This window comes from Rutidosis leptorrhynchoides, chromosome 1 (assembly GCF_046630445.1).
Source record: "Rutidosis leptorrhynchoides isolate AG116_Rl617_1_P2 chromosome 1, CSIRO_AGI_Rlap_v1, whole genome shotgun sequence".
Classification (NCBI taxonomy): Eukaryota; Viridiplantae; Streptophyta; class Magnoliopsida; order Asterales; family Asteraceae; genus Rutidosis; species Rutidosis leptorrhynchoides.
Window position 1 is genome coordinate 721842679 of NC_092333.1, and position 19207 is coordinate 721861885.

Below are 19207 nucleotides of genomic sequence, written 5' to 3' on the forward strand. Positions count from 1 at the left end.
GTTGAATAATTTTAATAATTGTTTCTTTATTCTCTTCTGTTATACCTTTCGAATAGCAGCAGCTGAGGAAGTTGTAGCCAGATGACTAGGAGCAGCTAAAACATAATCAAATAGCAGTAGTAGAACAGGCTGTTGTGGGTTCTCGAATGTAAACAAGAACAGAAGAATAAGGTAGGTTTGCAGGAGATGAAGTGATGATCTAGTGGTTTTATAATGGTGATGAAATGGTGATGATTTACAGCTCAAGGATTGGTATTTGACGGTTGTTGGAGGTTCCTGAACCTGCACAGAGATATAAATGCTTTACAAGCAGCAGAAGTAGTGGAGAACCATGTGAACATAGCTGTAGTTGTGGTGTGGTGATTTCGAACAAAAAAATAGAAACGAGTATATGTAGCAGTAATCAGTGATGGGTGTTCAATAGGGTGGTTGTCGTGATTTAGTGTGGTGGTGTTTGACGTATTAATGAAACAGAAAAAGATAATTAACGCGTAAGTGTGAAGGTGGCTAGTGGTGTGGTTGTAGGGTGTCGATGGTGGTTTCATAGTTGATGGCAGTCGATGGTTAAAGAAAGGATATAAATTGATTTGGGTTTAAGTTAGTTAAATGTATCTCCTATGCATAATGTGATGATAAGTTTATTTAGAGACAAGAAGTAGTGGAGATTGGGGAAGAAAGTCATATGGAATTGTGTAGTAGAAAGTTGATTGGTTTGATTGACAAACAAAATCAGTACAATCACAATATATTCCCATTTCACTGATGAAATTGAAAGGCAACAAGTGGATGTTGATATTTATGTATCGCTCATTGTATGTACATATATAATAATTAGATAGTGGATGGTGAATTGAAATATAACAGAATATCGTATTAATTAGTGGACATTATAAATAATAATAGATAGTGGGTAGTTGTAGTTATCAAAATAATAGGACACATGGGTATATGCATAAAGTACGTAACTTTATGTTTGTTTCATTGTTTGGTGGTAGTTTTAGATCATGTGTCCAGTAGTGGGTATAAGTAGTGCCTTATCATTTAGTTAGGTAATTAATTGAAGTAAGATACTTGCGTGTCGAGTTAGTATGTGATTGTTCTTAACCGTGTCTTGTAAGTGGCTATCTATAGTCTAATTATCAAAGAGCAACGTAATAGAAAGATATTAAAAAAATGTAGTTCCAAGTGTGCATTGTTTATTTACACAATCAATATGCATCATTTATATACATATAGATATATCTTAAATAATAATTATTATATATATGTATATATATATATATATATATATATATATATATATATATATTTATCTATTTACGAATAGTTATTCGTGAATCGTCGGGAATGGTCAAATGTCAAATGAATTTATGAAAACAGTTCAAAGACTCAACATTGCAGACTTTGCTTATCTTGTCGATATCATATAAAGATTAAGTTTAAATTTAGTCGGAAATTCCCGGGTCGTCACAGTACCTACCCGTTAAAGAAATTTCGTCCCGAAATTTGAGTGAGGTGGTCATGGTTAACAATAAAAACGTTTTTATGACGAATATGAGTTGATAAATAGAGTTTTATCATCTTTGATTAATATGGATAAAATGATTCGATTAATAGAAACGTATGAATGAAGCTATCACAAAAGATCGAGATGAGGAAATGGAGATTTTCCATAACTTTTGACGTAGTCGCGATTGAATTCCGGAATTCAAGGGATTTAAAGAAAATCTTCGAAATCTGAGAGATTTGATTCTTCGGCGAATAAGGAGATTAAGATCTCTATAATTAAATATGGCGATTTGCCTCGATTACTCCGTCTAATATTTCACTATAAATATATTCCCTTCGATTCCTTATTTCTACATCTCCCACTTTCTATTCTTTCTCCTTCAATTCAAATTTTAAAACATTCGTCAATATGTTTCTTCCAGTTCTAATCCCTGATATTTTCCTAATTATCATTTCTGTCCTCCTTCTTTTCAATCTTCCACCAGAAAAATCTGTTTACTTTTACTATTGCCTTGGGGTGATACTATTCTTAATTATACCGTGTCTTTATATTGCTATTCGTATTAATACCCACGGTTTGTAACTTTCGTGTGGTTATTAGGCTTTATATTTTATCTTATATTTTGGAGTTCTTTGCCTTTTTATTATCCTCCCGGCCTCTAGTAAAGCGAGTAACGGTCCAGAATTCGTAAGTACGGAGTTTCGAATGAACTTAATGTTCTAACCAAGAAAGAACGAAATCGTACGATTTGATTTGTCAAATTATTAGAATCATTGAGAATAGAACTATCAAAAATATACTTTCTTGATATGTTCAGAAGTTAAGCACAATGAAAGAGTCATGTAACATGGCACATGATGACGTTATGATCTGTAAATCATCATGTTCCATTAGAAACTCAGCATGACTTAATGTAATATAATCACGTTGATCAAGTGTCATTATATTATACTAACTCATGCATCAGTTCCCAACATTACTTCAATAGCATTCATATTTTTAAGCTCGAAAGTTTACAGAATATATAAACTAACAGTTTCTATATGATGTAACACTGATAGCACTAAGAGATTAATGATTTCATATAAGAATAGTTATGAAAATATCTTCAGAAATATGGAGGATATTTATAATGAAAGATACGATGATATCTTGGAATTTCTAATATCGAAGGATGGTGAAAAAAATTTGTCCGCAAGAGTTTGGAGTCAGAAGCAAGGTATTCGCTAAAGATTTCATCAGAAATACAATCATCAAGATTCTTAATGTACAAGTTTAGTCCTTGTAATTTGTTCAGAGACTCCTTCGTAGTTTTCTCAATCAGTTTTTCAGTTCCAACTTTTCTGAGTTTTTCCAACATACTATTCTTTATCATCAAACTTCCGACAATTAAGGTCGTTTACAGTTGCCCGCAGTTTCTGCTGCTTCATTCAGCTTTTTCAAAGTTCAATGTATTGATTTGTAGGCTAGGTGCTTTTCAAAATTTCAGGATTGAAGGTCGTAATTCTAGGAGATAATTATTATATGTATACATATAACTATTGATGTAGAAATACTACGAAATTCGAAATACTGATTGTTGATTCTCAGTAATTGTATGGCAATTATTGTTACAGGGTATAGATGTATACATGATGGGGTTTCAATGAATATAATGATTTTTTTTTTTTTCGGAACGTCCAAATTCATTGAAGTTGCTGGTAAGTTTACTACTAATGTGGTGGAATATAAACGGTTCCCCGATAACGATGACGACAAGCAAACTTATATATCGAGGTTATAATAAGGCTAATTCGAATTGAAGTCGGAGTTGATTTGTTGAAGCTGTGACAAAATTTGGCTAATTTGAAAAGAAATTGCAAAGTTATTTTCGGTAATAACAATGCCAAAGGAGCTAGCACAGATATGTTTTAAACGCTTACTCAGGTTTCGAGTGTTTTCTGGTGCATAACTATATGCATAATCTTTCTTCTTGTAGATGAAGTGCGGTTGGTTCATCCTTTCGATTGAGGTGTTTTCAAGAATCATAAAAGGTTTAAATGTAGATTGTAATCATCAAGATACAAATGAGGTTTTAAGATGAAATCAAGTGGCAACTTGAAGAATTGTTTAGTTTCATATGTTATAATCAATATTTTAATTTATTTTAATTGTTTAATGTTATTAGTCCACAGTCGATAGTCTACAGTTGACAGTCCCATAATTCATATATATAGTTTAATATATAATATTCGAATTAATTAATACGTGTCGTGACCCGTATACATCTCAGACTCGATCACAACTCAAACTATATATATTATTGTAGAATCAACCTCAACCCTGTATAGAGAACTCGATCATTACTGCATATAGAGTGTCTATGGTGATTCCAAATAATATATATAGATGCGTCGATATGATATGTCAAAACCTTAAATACGTGTCCCTATATTTAAAGTGCGTAAAATAAATAACAGAAATTAAATAACGATAAATAAAGTGCGTAAAGTAAATAACAGAAATTAAATAACAATAAATAAAATTGCGAGAATTAAATTGCGATAAAATAAATTGCGATAATTAAATTGCGATAAATAAAATGTAATACGGAATTAACAGTTAGCTAGGAACAGTTAGCTAGGATTTTGTTAGCGTGGATTCTTAACAAAATTTCATATTGTTAATTAGTGTGTTTCTAAACAATTTTTATTGTGTCCATTTTTCTTCATTATGTCACTTGTTGGATTCTGATATGTCAAAATCCTAATATGAAATTTTGAATTTGAATGAAAATAGTTATTCTTTGGTGAACGGATACGTATATCGATGAATGTAAGTAGGATAGTATATGACTGTTGAAACAGATTCGAAGAACGTACAATGTAACTTATTAATGTAAAATTTAAATATTCCTCGGGTATTACCTACCCGTTGAAATATTTTCATCATCAACAGTTTGTACAAAAGAATTTTTAATTACAATCTTTATGAAAATATATATACATATATATTTTCTTCAGATATAATCATGGATTTAATGAGTTAATATGATATTAAACTCATTTGGTTTACCATTAGAACTACAATACATAATCTCTAAAACATTTAGAGATTACTTAATCGTCATGAAGAACGAAGATAATCGATGTAGAACGATACGTAGAACGATGATTATACTCGAGGTACATAATGAGATGTTGAGGCATGGATTGCTGATGGTACTGGTGCTGTTACTGATGGTACTGTTGGTGCCGGTGATGTTGCTGAAGCTGGTACATTTTGTACCATATTCTCCAGATTGATTACTCGAGCGCGAAGTTCGTTGACTTCTCCTATTATTCCAAGATGATTTTCGGTCGGAACGAGCAGAGGAATAAGGTTTAGAATTTTAGATAGTATATAATCGTGATGAGCTACCCTGGAAATGAGGCTGAAGATGGTGTTTCAGATAGGTTCGCCGGTAAACGCTTCAGGTTCCTTGTCAAGAGGTGAATTCGGTTGGTAGGAGGGATCGACTTATTCTCATCTTCATTGATTAAGTCGACTACGAACCCATCAGATGAATTGGGGATGGCTGTTTGATTGATTCATTTTGGTGACACCATTTTCGAAGCTTAGGTGAATATCCATATCGGAATAGTTGTCGGAATAACTATCGGAATAGCTATCGAAATCTGAGGGACTCGAACTGGTTGAGGGATTCATCCCGTACAATCAGATGAAGGATTTTCGATAAGAAATAGATTAGAATGTAGATTAGTACCCTGCAATACATAACTTACATATGCATATATAATACTAAAATCCCATAAGTTCGGAGGAATCTACGGAATATGTCAGGCAAAGTTACAGTAACAGATACGCTAAGATATGGATTAGCAGATACGATAAGATACGAATTTTGTCTATACACTATTTATGCAATCATTGCAGTAAGATGTGTCTAGACTAAGAATGATAAGCTGGTAATTTCCTAAGGATGATAAGCAGATGATTTCCGACAAAAATGATAAGCAAAACTTTTAACATGCAGACACGGTCGAAGTCCAGACTCACTAATGTATCCTATCGACTTATCAGTTAGACACACTAATGCAGACCTGGTTCGCTAAGACCTCCGCTCTGATACCAACTGAAAGGACCCGTCCTAATCCATCCGGACGAAGTCCATATCGATTATAAACGATTCACAACAGTTGATTACATCGCGAGGTATTTGACCTCTATATGATATATTTTACAAACATTGCATTCAATTTTAAAAGACAATCTTTCTTTACAACGAAAGTTGATGCATACCATTTCATAATATATCTAACTATAATTGACTTAATAATAATCTTGATGAACTCGACGACTCGAATGCAACGTATTTTGAAATATGTCATGTATGACTCCAAGTAATGTCTCTAAAATGAGCAAATGCACAGCGAAAGATTTCTTTCGTACCTGAGAATAAACATGCTTTAAAGTGTCAACCAAAAGGTTGGTGAGTTCATTAGTTTATCATAATTAATCATTTCATAATTTTAATAGACCACAAGATTTCATATTTCGATTTCTCATAAACATACGTCCCATGCATAGAGATAAAAATATCATTCATATGGATTGAACACCTGGTAACCGACATTCACAATATACATATAAGAATATCCCCATCATTCCGGGATCCTCCTTCGGACATGATGGAAAATTTCGAAGTACTAAAGCATTCGGTACTTTGGATGGGGCTTGTTGGGCCCGATAGATCTATCTTTAGAGTTCGCGTCAATTAGAGTGTCTGTTCCTTAATTCTTAGATTACCAGACTAAAAAGGGGCATATTCGGTTTAATAATCCAACCATAGAATGTAGTTTCATTTACTCGTGTCTATTCCGTAAAACAGATATAAAAGCAGCGCATGTATTCTCAGTCCCAAAAATATATATTGCAAAAGCATTTAAAAAGGGAGCAAATGAAACTCACCTAATGTATTTTGTAGTAAAAATACATAGAACAACATTGAACCAGTATAGGGTTGGCCTCGGATTCACGAACCTATATCATTTATATATATATTAACACATATAATGGTAATTGAACAAATTTATATATTATAAGTGATTTAATTGTTATTTTAATTATGTGTTTCATTAATAACTTAAAAAAATATATTAATATAGTTATGTTATATCTAATAATTATATTTTATATAAATAATATTTGTTGTATTAGTAATAATAATACTAAATGTAATATTAGTAATACAAATAATGATAATAATAATAATAATAATGTTAAAAATAATAATTTTAATGTTAAAATAATAATGATGGTAATAATAATAATAATAATTATAATATTCATAAAATTTATAATAATAGTAATTTTCATTAAAAAAAATATTAATATTTATAAAAATAATAATGATAATAATGATAATAATAATAAAAATAATGATAATTATAATGATATTTCATCTAAATCATAACCTTAGCAACATTATTAACTATATCATACTAGTCATCATATTTTATTCGTTCTTGAAACTATAACTATAATTATGTTGCTTAATATTATTTAGCTCCTGATCAAAGATTATAATCACATTAAATTTTTAAAGTTAATAACAAACGTAATGGATTAAGGGTTATACCCTCGGTGTAGATCGAACGAGAGACGGGCATTGGTTGCATTTCGGCCCGATACAATTTAGATAACAATTAATAAGTTCAAATCATTGGGCCATAAGAGTATACCAACAGTCCATAAATTGTTAGGCCTTCCAAAGGGTTTAAGCCCATTAAACAGCCCGATAGCCTCCTTATACCATCCGGTTCCTTTGTCTTCCCTGATTGATTCATTTTCCCCAATTATACGATACCCCAACTTTTCCAAGGTCATCTTCCATAAGATTTTGTCACCAGGATAACTGAATTTGTTTTCTAGACCTACAATTGAGAGGTTCTGTGAACGAAGTCAGGGCCAAGAACAAAAACATCTCCAAATTTGTTAAGTACAGAGGCGATGATGATGATGAAATTGAAAGTCGGAAAATTTAATCCGAAGTGTATCAGGTATAAAGTACTTCTGGAAAAGTGTTTATAATCTTCCATAGAACACTTATAAATAATCAATTGTTCCAAAAAACTTTAGAGTTTAAGAATTGAAAAGTTGATCGTAAAGCTTTATTCATTGACTTTGAAATCTGGAATTTTATGATTAATTTCAGATCAATTTAAAGCATTACATAGCTTGAGTGAACAATGAGGAGTCATATTCTGTGTATAATTCATTCTGAAAGTGACTGTTTTACTTCGGAGACCGAAACAAGTTTGGATGTTCCAACGAAGATGACCTTGTATCAAATTGTTATGAATCTGTTATTGTTTATAATTTCTGATGACTAAAGACTATTATGCTGTTGTTATTATTCGTGAATTCTATTTCCAAAAATATTGATGCCCATCAGTCGATTAATATGAATTTTGACCTTATAATGATTTTGGATTGAACTCACAAACATAAATTGTTGAATAATTTTAATAATTGTTTCTTTATTCTCTTCTGTTATACCTTTCGAATAGCAGCAGCTGAGGAAGTTGTAGCCAGACGACTAGGAGCAGCTAAACAAAATCAAATAGCAGTAGTAGAACAGGCTGTTGTGGGTTCTCGAATGTAAACAAGAACAGAAGAATAAGGTAGGTTTGCAGGAGATGAAGTGATGATCTAGTGGTTTTATAATGGTGATGAAATGGTGATGATTTACAGCTCAAGGAGTGGTATTTGACGGTTGTTGGAGGTTCCTGAACCTGCACAGAGATATAAATGCTTTACAAGCAGCAGAAGCAGTGGAGAACCATGTGAACAAAGCTGTAGTTGTGGTGTGGTGATTTCGAACAAAAAAATAGAAACGAGTATATGTAGCAGTAATCAGTGATGGGTGTTCAATAGGGTGGTTGTCATGATTTAGTGTGGTGGTGTTTGACGTATTAATGAAACAGAAAAAGATAATTAACAAGTGTGAAGGTGGCTAGTGGTGTGGTTGTAGGGTGTCGATGGTGGTTTCATAGTTGATGGCAGTCGATGGTTAAAGAAAGGATATAAATTGATTTGGGTTTAAGTTAGTTAAATGTATCTCCTATGCATAATGTGATGATAAGTTTATTTAGAGACAAGAAGTAGTGGAGATTGGGGAAGAAAGTCATATGGAATTGTGTAGTAGAAAGTTGATTGGTTTGATTGACAAACAAAATCAGTACAATCACAATATATTCCCATTTCACGGATGAAATTGAAAGGCAACAAGTGGATGTTGATATTTATGTATGGCTCATTGTATGTACATATATAATAATTAGATAGTGGATGGTGAATTGAAATATAACAGAATATCGTATTAATTAGTGGACATTATAAATAATAATAGATAGTGGGTAGTTGTAGTTATCAAAATAATAGGACACATGGGTATATGCATAAAGTACGTAACTTTATGTTTGTTTCATTGTTTGGTGGTAGTTTTAGATCATGTGTCCAGTAGTGGGTATAAGTAGTGCCTTATCATTTAGTTAGGTAATTAATTGAAGTAAGATACTTGCGTGTCGAGTTAGTATGTGATTGTTCTTAACCGTGTCTTGTAAGCGGCTATCTATAGTCTAATTATCAAAGAGCAACGTAATAGAAAGATATTAAAAAAATGTAGTTCCAAGTGTGCATTGTTTATTTACACAATCAATATGCATCATTTATATACATATAGATATATCTTAAATAATAATTATTATATATATGTATATATATATATATATATATATATATATATATATATATATATATATATATATATATATATATATATATATATATATTTATATTTATATTTATATTTAAATATATATTTATCTATTTACGAATAGTTATTCGTGAATCGTCGGGAATGGTCAAATGTCAAATGAATTTATGAAAACAGTTCAAAGACTCAACATTGCAGACTTTGCTTATCTTGTCGATATCATATAAAGATTAAGTTTAAATTTAGTCGGAAATTCCCGGGTCGTCACATTACTCCCCTTGGGTGTGGCTGTGAGCTGAGGATCTGAAGGTAGACTGAGTTTGAACCATCTCCGCTGGATTCGAATTGGTCTTCTTGAAGTGTACTCGAGCTCATTAGGGCGTTCTCATCCTTCATACGCCATCCACCAATAACTTGCAATGAAATAATCAACGAGTTTCCTTGTCGTTTCATCATTATTCAAAGAGTCTCCACCACAGGTATCAATAACTGTCTATTACTTGTAAAAATGGAAAAGATTAAACCTAGACAGGTGATTAAGCTTTAGGCCATAGACTCACTGATTTGCGTTTTGATGAAAAAGTAATTTGAAAGCTTGAGGGTTTCAAAATTAGGTTTTGAAAATTCAACAAATTAGTGTATGACTAAAAAGCTTAATCTCACACTTAAAGTGTTGACTGCCTTTAATTTTAAGACTTTTGAAATAATGTAGCAATTAATGCACTTAAGCCCTAGACAAGTAGGAGAAGTGAATTCATCCTAAGATACGTTGAAAATTTTATTTTAAGTTTCACTTTCTCATTTATTCAATTAACCTAATTATCCTAATCTAACTACTACTGAAGCTATAGAAAAATAAACACACGGGTTGCCTCCCGAGAAGCGCTTGTTTTTGTTCGAGTCACGTGCCTGACTCTAGACTTATTTCTTAGGAAATCTAGGTGGCTCCCTTGCATCCATCAGTAGACACAAGAGGTAATATTGGAACATATCAATGGGATTGAAGCGGACATAGAATAAGGTATGTCCAATGAGAGGAGAAGGTGATTTGAAGTGAATGCTTTATTTAACTTGAGGTAAAACAAAGCTATCAATTTCTTTTACCTCCTTGATTGGTGCGATTTGGTCAAATGGGTCCTCATCACTCCATGAAGTGTATGTCATTATGTATTTGAGTGATGGTTTATAGGGTAGCCCTGACGCAAAACCCGTCTTTCTTCTTTGTGACTTCAGGTTGGTCGTAATGTTGTACACTAAGGATGGAGGTGGGACGATGTCCATTGACGTCTCCAATATGGTAGCAACATTAACAACTACTTCGATGCTAGAATCCTCCATCTCCTTCTTCTTCTCCGGGCTCTCCATTTCTATTTCTTCATCCACCTCCTCGTCACTCTGGTCGGGAGATTCAAGTATAATTGGTTCAGAGAGTTCTTCTAGAACGAAATAATCTCCAGTCATTAAAAGATCAAAATAAGGTGGGAGTGAAGATTGGGTAGGTGTGGAGTAGTTATTCTTCTTGTCTTCTACTTCTATCTTCTTCTCTTCATTCTCGGAATAGAAGGTGACTTTCCTAGTGGAGATGGTATTTACTTCGGCGTTCCCATCAGAAGGACATACAGACTAGTCGATCGTGAAAGTGACCTCTTCTCCACGGTCTCTCAAGGTGATAGTACGTGTATAAACGTCAACGATCGCTTTGGATGTATTCATGAAAGGCCTTCCTAAGATGATAGGGGGTTTCATGTCTTCTTTATAGTCCATAACCATAAAGTCAGTCGGAAAGAGGAATTTGTCGACCTTGACCATGACATTCTCAACTATTCCCTTAGGATATCTAGTGGATTGGTTAGCTAGCTGGATGCTCATTTTGGTAGGGTTAAGGTTTCCAATTTCGAGTCTCTGGAACAGTGAGTAGGGCATGAGATTTATGTTGGCACCAAGGTCAGCGAGAGAATAGATAGTACCAGATTAGTAGATAGAACAAGGAAGGGTAAATCGTCCGGTATCCCCTAGTTTTTTAGGAAGAGTATTTAAGATAATAGCTGAACAATCCACGTTCAACGGGACATTGGGTACTTCGGGTACCTTATCTTTGGTTGATAGCAGTTTCCTAAAATTCTTCTTACTCTGAGGATTTTTAGACACAGTGTCTAAAAATTTACCGTCAAGCTTGAAAGATTTCATCTTGTTATGTCTTTGCTTGAGACGGCCCGGGAATGGAATGGGTGTTTTCCCAGTAGGTGTAGGTGATGACTCAATGACTACTACCGAACGGGTATTAGTTAGTTTCTTCTCCTTAGAAGAAACTGAAGGTTGGCTATGTGCCACCTTTGAGTCATTTTTAGGACAACCTAGAGAATCGAGACGTTGATTTAGCTGGCTTATTTGATTTTCAAGACTATTCAAGTGATTAGTCATGACTAAGTCAGCTGCGTCTTGTCTTACTGTGATCATGGAGATGATTCACAGTAGGACGTCATCTGGACTTGTCTCTGATGGGGTAGTGGGTTTAGTGGGTGGGTCATGTGGATGAGCTAGGATCTTATCAGAGTAGACAACAGAGTCCTCACATTCAGCCTCGATGTGGGTTAGTACAATTATGACATAATTGCACTTGAGAAACATGTTGTGGGAGTTTCTTTAGCTCTCCGACTTCTTTGGTGAGGTTTTCTATTTGGTCCGAGAAAAATTTGATGGTTTTATTTTCGAAAGGATCGGAGGTGAAAAGCAGTGTTGCTGATGAATCGAGCTCTTCAGTGTTCCAATCGTGATGGTGCATATTCATCTCCTCGATCAATCTCCAAGCCTCGTCTATGGTGAATTTCATGAAGTTACCTTGTGAAACAGGATCAAGAGTAGACTAATTGTTTCAATTCAGTCCGTTGTAGAAGGTTAAAATTTGAACAGAACTCTCAAGACGGTGGTTCGGGCATCTTCGAAGCAAATGTTTAAATCTGTCACATGCAATGTAGAGTGATTCATCGTATGCTTGTTGAAAGTTTACGATGTCATTCCTAAGTCTGATTTGTTTTGATGGGGGAAAGTACTTGATTAAGAAGGTTGTTGCCATTTCCTCCCATGAGGTGATAGAGTTGGGTTCTAACCCCTCGAACCAGGTTTTTGCATGAAGAGTTAAGGAATAGGGGAACAGATACAGACGAACTACATCTTGTTCAACCCCATTTTACTTATATGAGTTGGATAAGGAGAGGAATTTATCTAAGTGAGAGTTGGGATCGTCAATTGGTAAGCCATGGAATAGACAGTGATTCTGAATGAGTTGTATGATGCTATGCTTAAGCACAAAAGATGCTCTGTTAACCTCTGGATAGAGTATCGGTCCTCCTCGTCCTTCTAACGAGGGTTTGGTGATGTCAGCGAGAGTGATGCGTGCGGCCATCGTCGAACTATTGGCAGGTAAGTGTGGATCTCGTCGGATGGGTACAATGTAGGATATCGGATAGAAGAAAGGATGTGTCGGAAGAATACTTAGCGGTCTAAGTAGGTTAAACCATCCTAAAGGTTCACTAATAAGGAGGTCCATTTTAAACTTTTTAATTAAACTAAATTAAGCTAATATTATCTAACCTAACTACGGTAAACTAGTAACTTCTGACAAAGCTAGTCTCAGTCAAAGGGGTCTCTTAAAAACTAACTAATCTAAACAGGCTCCAAATCGTACTACCGCTCCCCGGCAGCGGCGCCAAAAATAACAGTTCCTTATGATATGGCCGAATCGGACAGTTTATTTATACGGTGTCCTTAGGTCGCAAAACGTCAATTCAGGATATCAACAAGAGAAGTTGATTGTTTAATTTATATATGCTGGGCCTAAATCTATTATTCCTTCCTATGGGTTAGCAAGGGCAAATATGACCTAGGGTCGTTCCTTGAGCGGTCGAATTTGAAACGGGGCTTATTCAGATAATTTAGTAATTAAGATTGGGTTTATACACAATTTAGTATCCAAGACTAGTGGCCAGATACACCTTGTGTGAAGAGGCAGGATCCTTTTGGTTCCAGTAAATTGGCGAATGTTCGTAAAATCCAACAACCAAGTCCAACCGGTTTATTCTAGAAACCACTTTATCCAGAATATCAAATTGTGTAAAGACAATAGTTGGGTTGATTTGATTTATAATTGTATTTAAAATATTAAAGCAATATAATTAAAATAAGCTAGCTAGCATGCAACAGCTAAGGACAAAGAAGACGTGGTTCACCATGATTTAAGATAACGTAGTATCGGGATGATTGCGAGACACTCCTTGGATAGATATACCTTGGTGTGAGCACTAGATTCCCTACTAAGTGGTTTCCCGATAAGCATGTCACGAGGAACTAGGCTTTGAAGATTCTGACCGGATGGACGATGCTCAACTCCCGACGCATTATCTGGTTTAAGGATATAAGCTACCCATCTTGGATGCAATGCATACCCTGGGCGCACGAATAGAGTAGCATAGCCATATATATAGAATATCCAACCTTTCTTAACACCTTAGTGTATCACCCAAGTGAGTGGTTATGATTGTGTTTCGAATCCCTTTCTGTCAATGGTTTGGTAAAATCTAAGGGTTTATAGACAAATTAGAACTTCTGATAGTTCTCAGTCATCCTTAAAGACTTATAAGCTTAGTTTGTATTGTAGCGCGTTAAATTCCCATTTATGACTTAAACCAGCCCTTACTTAAGTCTACCCAATAAATCCCTTAGTTATCCACCATGTACTAGGCTTATAGTGGTTCCATAGCTTCTAACCTTGATCATGCTCAAGTGGTCCTATAGTACATCAACATTGTACTCTACTGTTGCAACAGTATTTCCTCGAGTCTTATACTCTTGACCAATATCTTGATCTGGTCCTACAGTAATTCCCCATTTACTTTATAGCATTTCCGATGCGTTCATACCTTGACCAATGTATAAACACAGATAATTAATTACCTTTATAATGTCGACTTTATAAAAGTTTTTAATCACATTTATTGGTGGAAGGACGATAATAACGAGGTTTAATATCATAGACAGAAAGCGAGTACGAAATGATAATCATCCTTAACTAACATTATTAAATCATGACAAACAATCAAGCAATTACTCACACATCATGGCAACAAGCATTTCAATCATTAATAATTCACAAACATCAAACAAGAACATTATGATGAATTAATAAAAGAAAAGGATAGATGTTACCGAATAATGTCGGCAGAATGACACTTGTATTTCTTCATAATATCCATAGCGTTACAATGCTTGAAAGCTTCTACTACTAACTACATACTATTCTCCTATTGATCACTAGAGAGCGACAATAGAGAGATAATTATTTTCCTAATCTCTGTACTTTTCTCTCTCTAGAATCTAGAGAGAGAAAGTAGATGAGAACTAATCTCCTATAGATCACTAGAGAGCGACTATAGAGAGATATTTAGAGAGAGAAGTGAAGAATGGTGTGTGTTGAAATGAGAAATGAAGCCCTCCTTTTATAAGCAAAAATGATGGCAAAATTGTAATTTTTTGGCTGAAAAAGGGCTTGCCGCTTGGCAGGCCGTTTGGCAATCCATTTGGCAGGGGGTTTTCGAGCCAGGCAACCCATTTTTGACCCCCGTTTGCCAAGGCCGTATGGCAAGCCGTTTTACATACTGGCAGGCCGTTTGGCAAGGGGTTTGCTGGATCTTTCACCGTTTTCGCTCTAGAATCTTCGTTTTAGCTCCATTTTTGGCGATTCTTGCGCCCACGCGTTCATAATTGAATATCCTACAATGAGAAATTAAGTAAATAAACTTTTCCAAAAATTATAAAATAAGTTATTTAAACGCGAGTTAATCATCTTAGCCGGTTTTGCTCGTTTTTCCTCGTTAGATAGCCTTTGTAATGACTAAATCTACCAAATTAACCAACAAAGTGATTATTTTGGAGATAAATTTTGGAACTTTATGGTTTTAGGGATCAATATCAGGGGTAAAAACATGAATTTTTGGCCGATATCAGTTACCGTCAGATGGAGTAACATTTGGCGGCGCATAACCTTAGGTTTCAGATTGTACAGAAATTCTCAAGATCACCCTAAAACGCCCCAGCAAGCAAGACTATTTGAACGTGCTCGCCATTCTAGGTCATCTATATTTCAAAAAAGACATCTTTCCTCGCAAATTCGCACCACGCACTAAACACCACCGACGGTGCGTGGTGCTTGGTTTTTTGTGTCCTTGGCCAAAATGTTAGATCTATCGTATCTTTTGACACGTAGCTCCGATTTAGTCACCATTTTTTTAAATCTTTTATTTTTTTGAGATCTATCCGTTGGCAAATTTCCGTAGGTAAGACGTGTACATGTTCGCAAGACGATAAACTTTCTGCAAGACGATAAACTATGATCGCATACTTGACAAATTATGAACTGAAACGTGTTAGTTGACTTAGGTTTGACATGTGGAACAACATTTGACTTGAACCTTCAGAAGTTGACTTTAGTTGACCACCTTGGCCCAAGTGTGACTTTTGGTTTGACTTTGGTTGACTTTCGTTGACTTGCGTGAACTAGTTGACTATGTGTTGACTTTTACTTTGAAACGCGTCGAGTCGAGTAATAGGACAACTTACTCTATGGAACCACTAGTGTATATGACATAAATATTGACCAACCTAAATACGTATACTTAGGTTGCATTTCTCGGCAATAAACCATACAAGTTACTTGCTTATTTGTCGTTCAAGAGCTTTTCAAAGGTGAGCATACAGTCCCGCTTTTTACAAGTTTTCAGGGATAAGAATACACGCTGTTATACTTACATTTTCAAATGCTTTTATGTTGACACGAGTACTTATTATACATATTGAGTTTGTTCACAAATCCCCTAGCTTGAATACTTGTACTACCTTCAGGTAAACACAATTTAGATGGACGGATCCGTTAGGTTAGACGAACCTTACCCTACATTATTAACTATGGTGTATTTACTTTGAACATTAGATACACTCAAACAAGTGTATACGTTTTTATGGGGTAAAGGAGGTCTTTATGCTAGTATTCAAGTGCTCATGGATTATGTATACTTTGCAACTTTGGGTTGTGCTTATTGAAATCTCGTGGTCAAATGCGATTAAACTATTTTTCTGAATAATGTTTTTCAGATGCTATATTACGTTATTTAAAACTGTGGTTTACAAACAAGAGAGATAAAACTTGACATGGTATTGTCTACGAATATTTGAAATTTAACACGATGGTGTCTACAACATTTGAAACAGGACACAGTGTTGTCTACAAACTTTAAACATGAAACCATTGTGGTCTTATACGTTGTAATTGGTCACTTAAAATTGTGTTTTGCAAACAGAAGAAACATAACATTTTTGAATGTCATACACAACTAAACTTGACATTGATGTACACAAACAGGCTAACACTTGACAAATGTTGTCTACAAACTTTTAATATTAAACCTTGGTGGTCTTTCACTAATAAACATTTTTTGAAAATCGTTTCTTAAACATACTGTATTATTTACCTAAAACCTGTAGATTCACTCAACATTATTATTGACCCGTTTTGCGTGTTTTATTCTCAGGTATTAATTGCTTCTGCTGTAAAATATTGCTGTTACATAGAAGTCAAGCCAAGCACTGGGACCAGAGTTAACATTCCGTTAATGGATTTTGACGGTGTGTTAAATAACCTTAGTCTTATCAGTTTTCTTTTTGAAGCGAATGATTAAACTGTGATTTTCTGTCTCAAGCCTCATTAATTCTGTGTGACGCTCCGGGCTTGGAGAGGGTATCATCGCACTTTCTCTTACGTCTTCCATTTCTTCTTCCACCTCGGTTCTTCCTTTTCCTCTACTTCTTCACTAGGATCCTCTTCTTCCATTTCTGAGTCATCAGCAGACTGTGATCTGACACCCATCTCGATATCATTGGCTGGTGGTGAAGACTCATCATCAGAAGTGATTCGTCTGGTGGAAATAGCAAACATCTTTGCATGTCTAGAAAGATTGGTAGGTCGGTTAATTTTGAAGGTAAGGCTCTCCCCATGTGATCATAGGATCAAGGTTTGATTGTACACATCAATGACAGTCCTAGCCGTATTCATGAACGGTCTTCCTAACACTATTGGTGTGTGTAGCTCTTCCTGAATGTCCATTACTACGAAATTCGTAGGGTACAAGAATTTGTCTACTTTCACCAAGACGTTCTCAACTATGCCCTCGGGATATCGAATTGTGTGATCGGAAAGTTGGATTGTCATTTTAGTTGGTGATAGGTCTCCTAACTCCAATCTCTTGTAGAGAGAGTATGGGATTAGGTTGATACTTGCTCCTAAATTTGCTAGCGCATGAATGGTTCCAGATTGGTAGATTGAACACGGGAAAATGAATCGGCCCGTATCTCCTAGCTTCTGCGGTAGAGAGTTTCTGTGTAATGCTGAGCATTCTTCACTCAGTGGAATTTTGTTAGAATCTGGTATCCTTTCCTTTGTAGAGAGAAGCATTCGGATGTATCTCTTTTGGTTGGGGACTTTGGACATGGTGTCCAGGATTCTTCCATCCAGTTTGAAGGAATCAAGATTTGATGGTTCCTCATGTAGCCTTCCAGGGTAGGGTAGACAAACTGGAGTTGCAGTGGACAGCTTCTGAGTATATGTCGATTTGTTCTTGAGCCTAGCTGACCTTCTCCATGGTTCTTCCTCTAGGATTACGGAGTCCATTTGCTTAGTCTCCTCTATGTGGGGATTTTGGATAGTGTTACTAGGTAACCTTCCTTGTGGTCGGGTTTCAAGGCATTGTGATAACTATCCGAGCTGCGTTTCTAAACTTTTGAGCAAAGCTAATTGATTTCTCATTAGTATCTCCGTCTGGTCTTGTCTAGATGGAGTTCTCTGATTTAGCTGTTATTGTCCTTGGATGAACTGTGTTAACTGGTCATCAGTTCCGAGAGTAGGGTTGGTTACTTTTGTAATTTGGGTGGTTGGGGAATTTTCCTCAGCTGGTGGACCAGTGAGTAGAAGTGGTTGATCGTAGGTTAATTGAGATTGTTGGGGTGGATGATAGCGAAAAGGATGGTTGTTTCTTTAGAATTTGTTAACCCTAGGTTGTTGATTGAATCTGGAATTTGATTGACTAGCTGGGTATTGAACGTAACAGACTGAACCGTCAGGGTTCTCGTACTCAACTTGATATTCTTCAGGGGGTTGCTGGTTGGTACAATTAACATAGGCCTGGACCTGGTTAACCTGCTACGGCTGCGTCTTCAATTCTCCGAGTTGTTTGGCGAGAGATTCCATCTTGTCCGTGAGAGATTTGATGGCCTCCGTTTGATTATTAAGTGCCAAAAGTGGTGCAGATGATGAAGTTGTTTCACCACTGTTCCAGTCATGATGATGCATTGTCATGTTCTCGAGCAACTCCTATGCTTCGCCTGCAGTTTGGTTCATCAGATTTTCTTGAGTTGCGGCATCGATCGTCGTCCTATGATTTACCATAAGACCATTGTAGAAGGTACAGATTTGGGATGACCGTTCTAACTGGTAATTAGGGCATTTTTTGAGCATAGTTTTGAATCGCTCCCATGCAGTGTAAAGAGATTCATCGTAACTTTGTTTAAAGTTAGTGATGTCATTCTTGAGTTTGGTTTATTTAGAATGAGGGAAATATTTAGTTAGGAATTTAGTAGCCATCTCCGTCCATGACGTGATGGAATCTTTTTCCAATCCTCCAAACCATGTTTGTGCATGATGAGTGAGAGAATAGGGGAACAAGTATAGCCGGACTATATCTTGTCTTATCCCTGGATGTTTGCAGGATTTCGAAAGAGATATGAATTTATCAAGGTGAGAATTAGGATCGTCATTCGGTAGTCCATGAAATTGACAGCCGTTTTGGATAAGCTGTATAATGTGATGTTTTAAGTCGAACGAGTGTCCTTGAATC

The 19207-nt window shown here is 35.4% G+C and overlaps 1 non-coding gene across 1 annotated transcript; it reads left to right on the plus strand.

Moving 5' to 3' along the window:
• Nucleotides 1-18799: 18799 nt before the first annotated feature.
• Nucleotides 18800-18905, plus strand: LOC139887016 (small nucleolar RNA R71). The gene has a single exon (XR_011772870.1). It is a non-coding gene; the product is annotated as a small nucleolar RNA R71 (small nucleolar RNA).
• The last annotated feature ends 302 nt before the right edge of the window (nucleotides 18906-19207 follow it).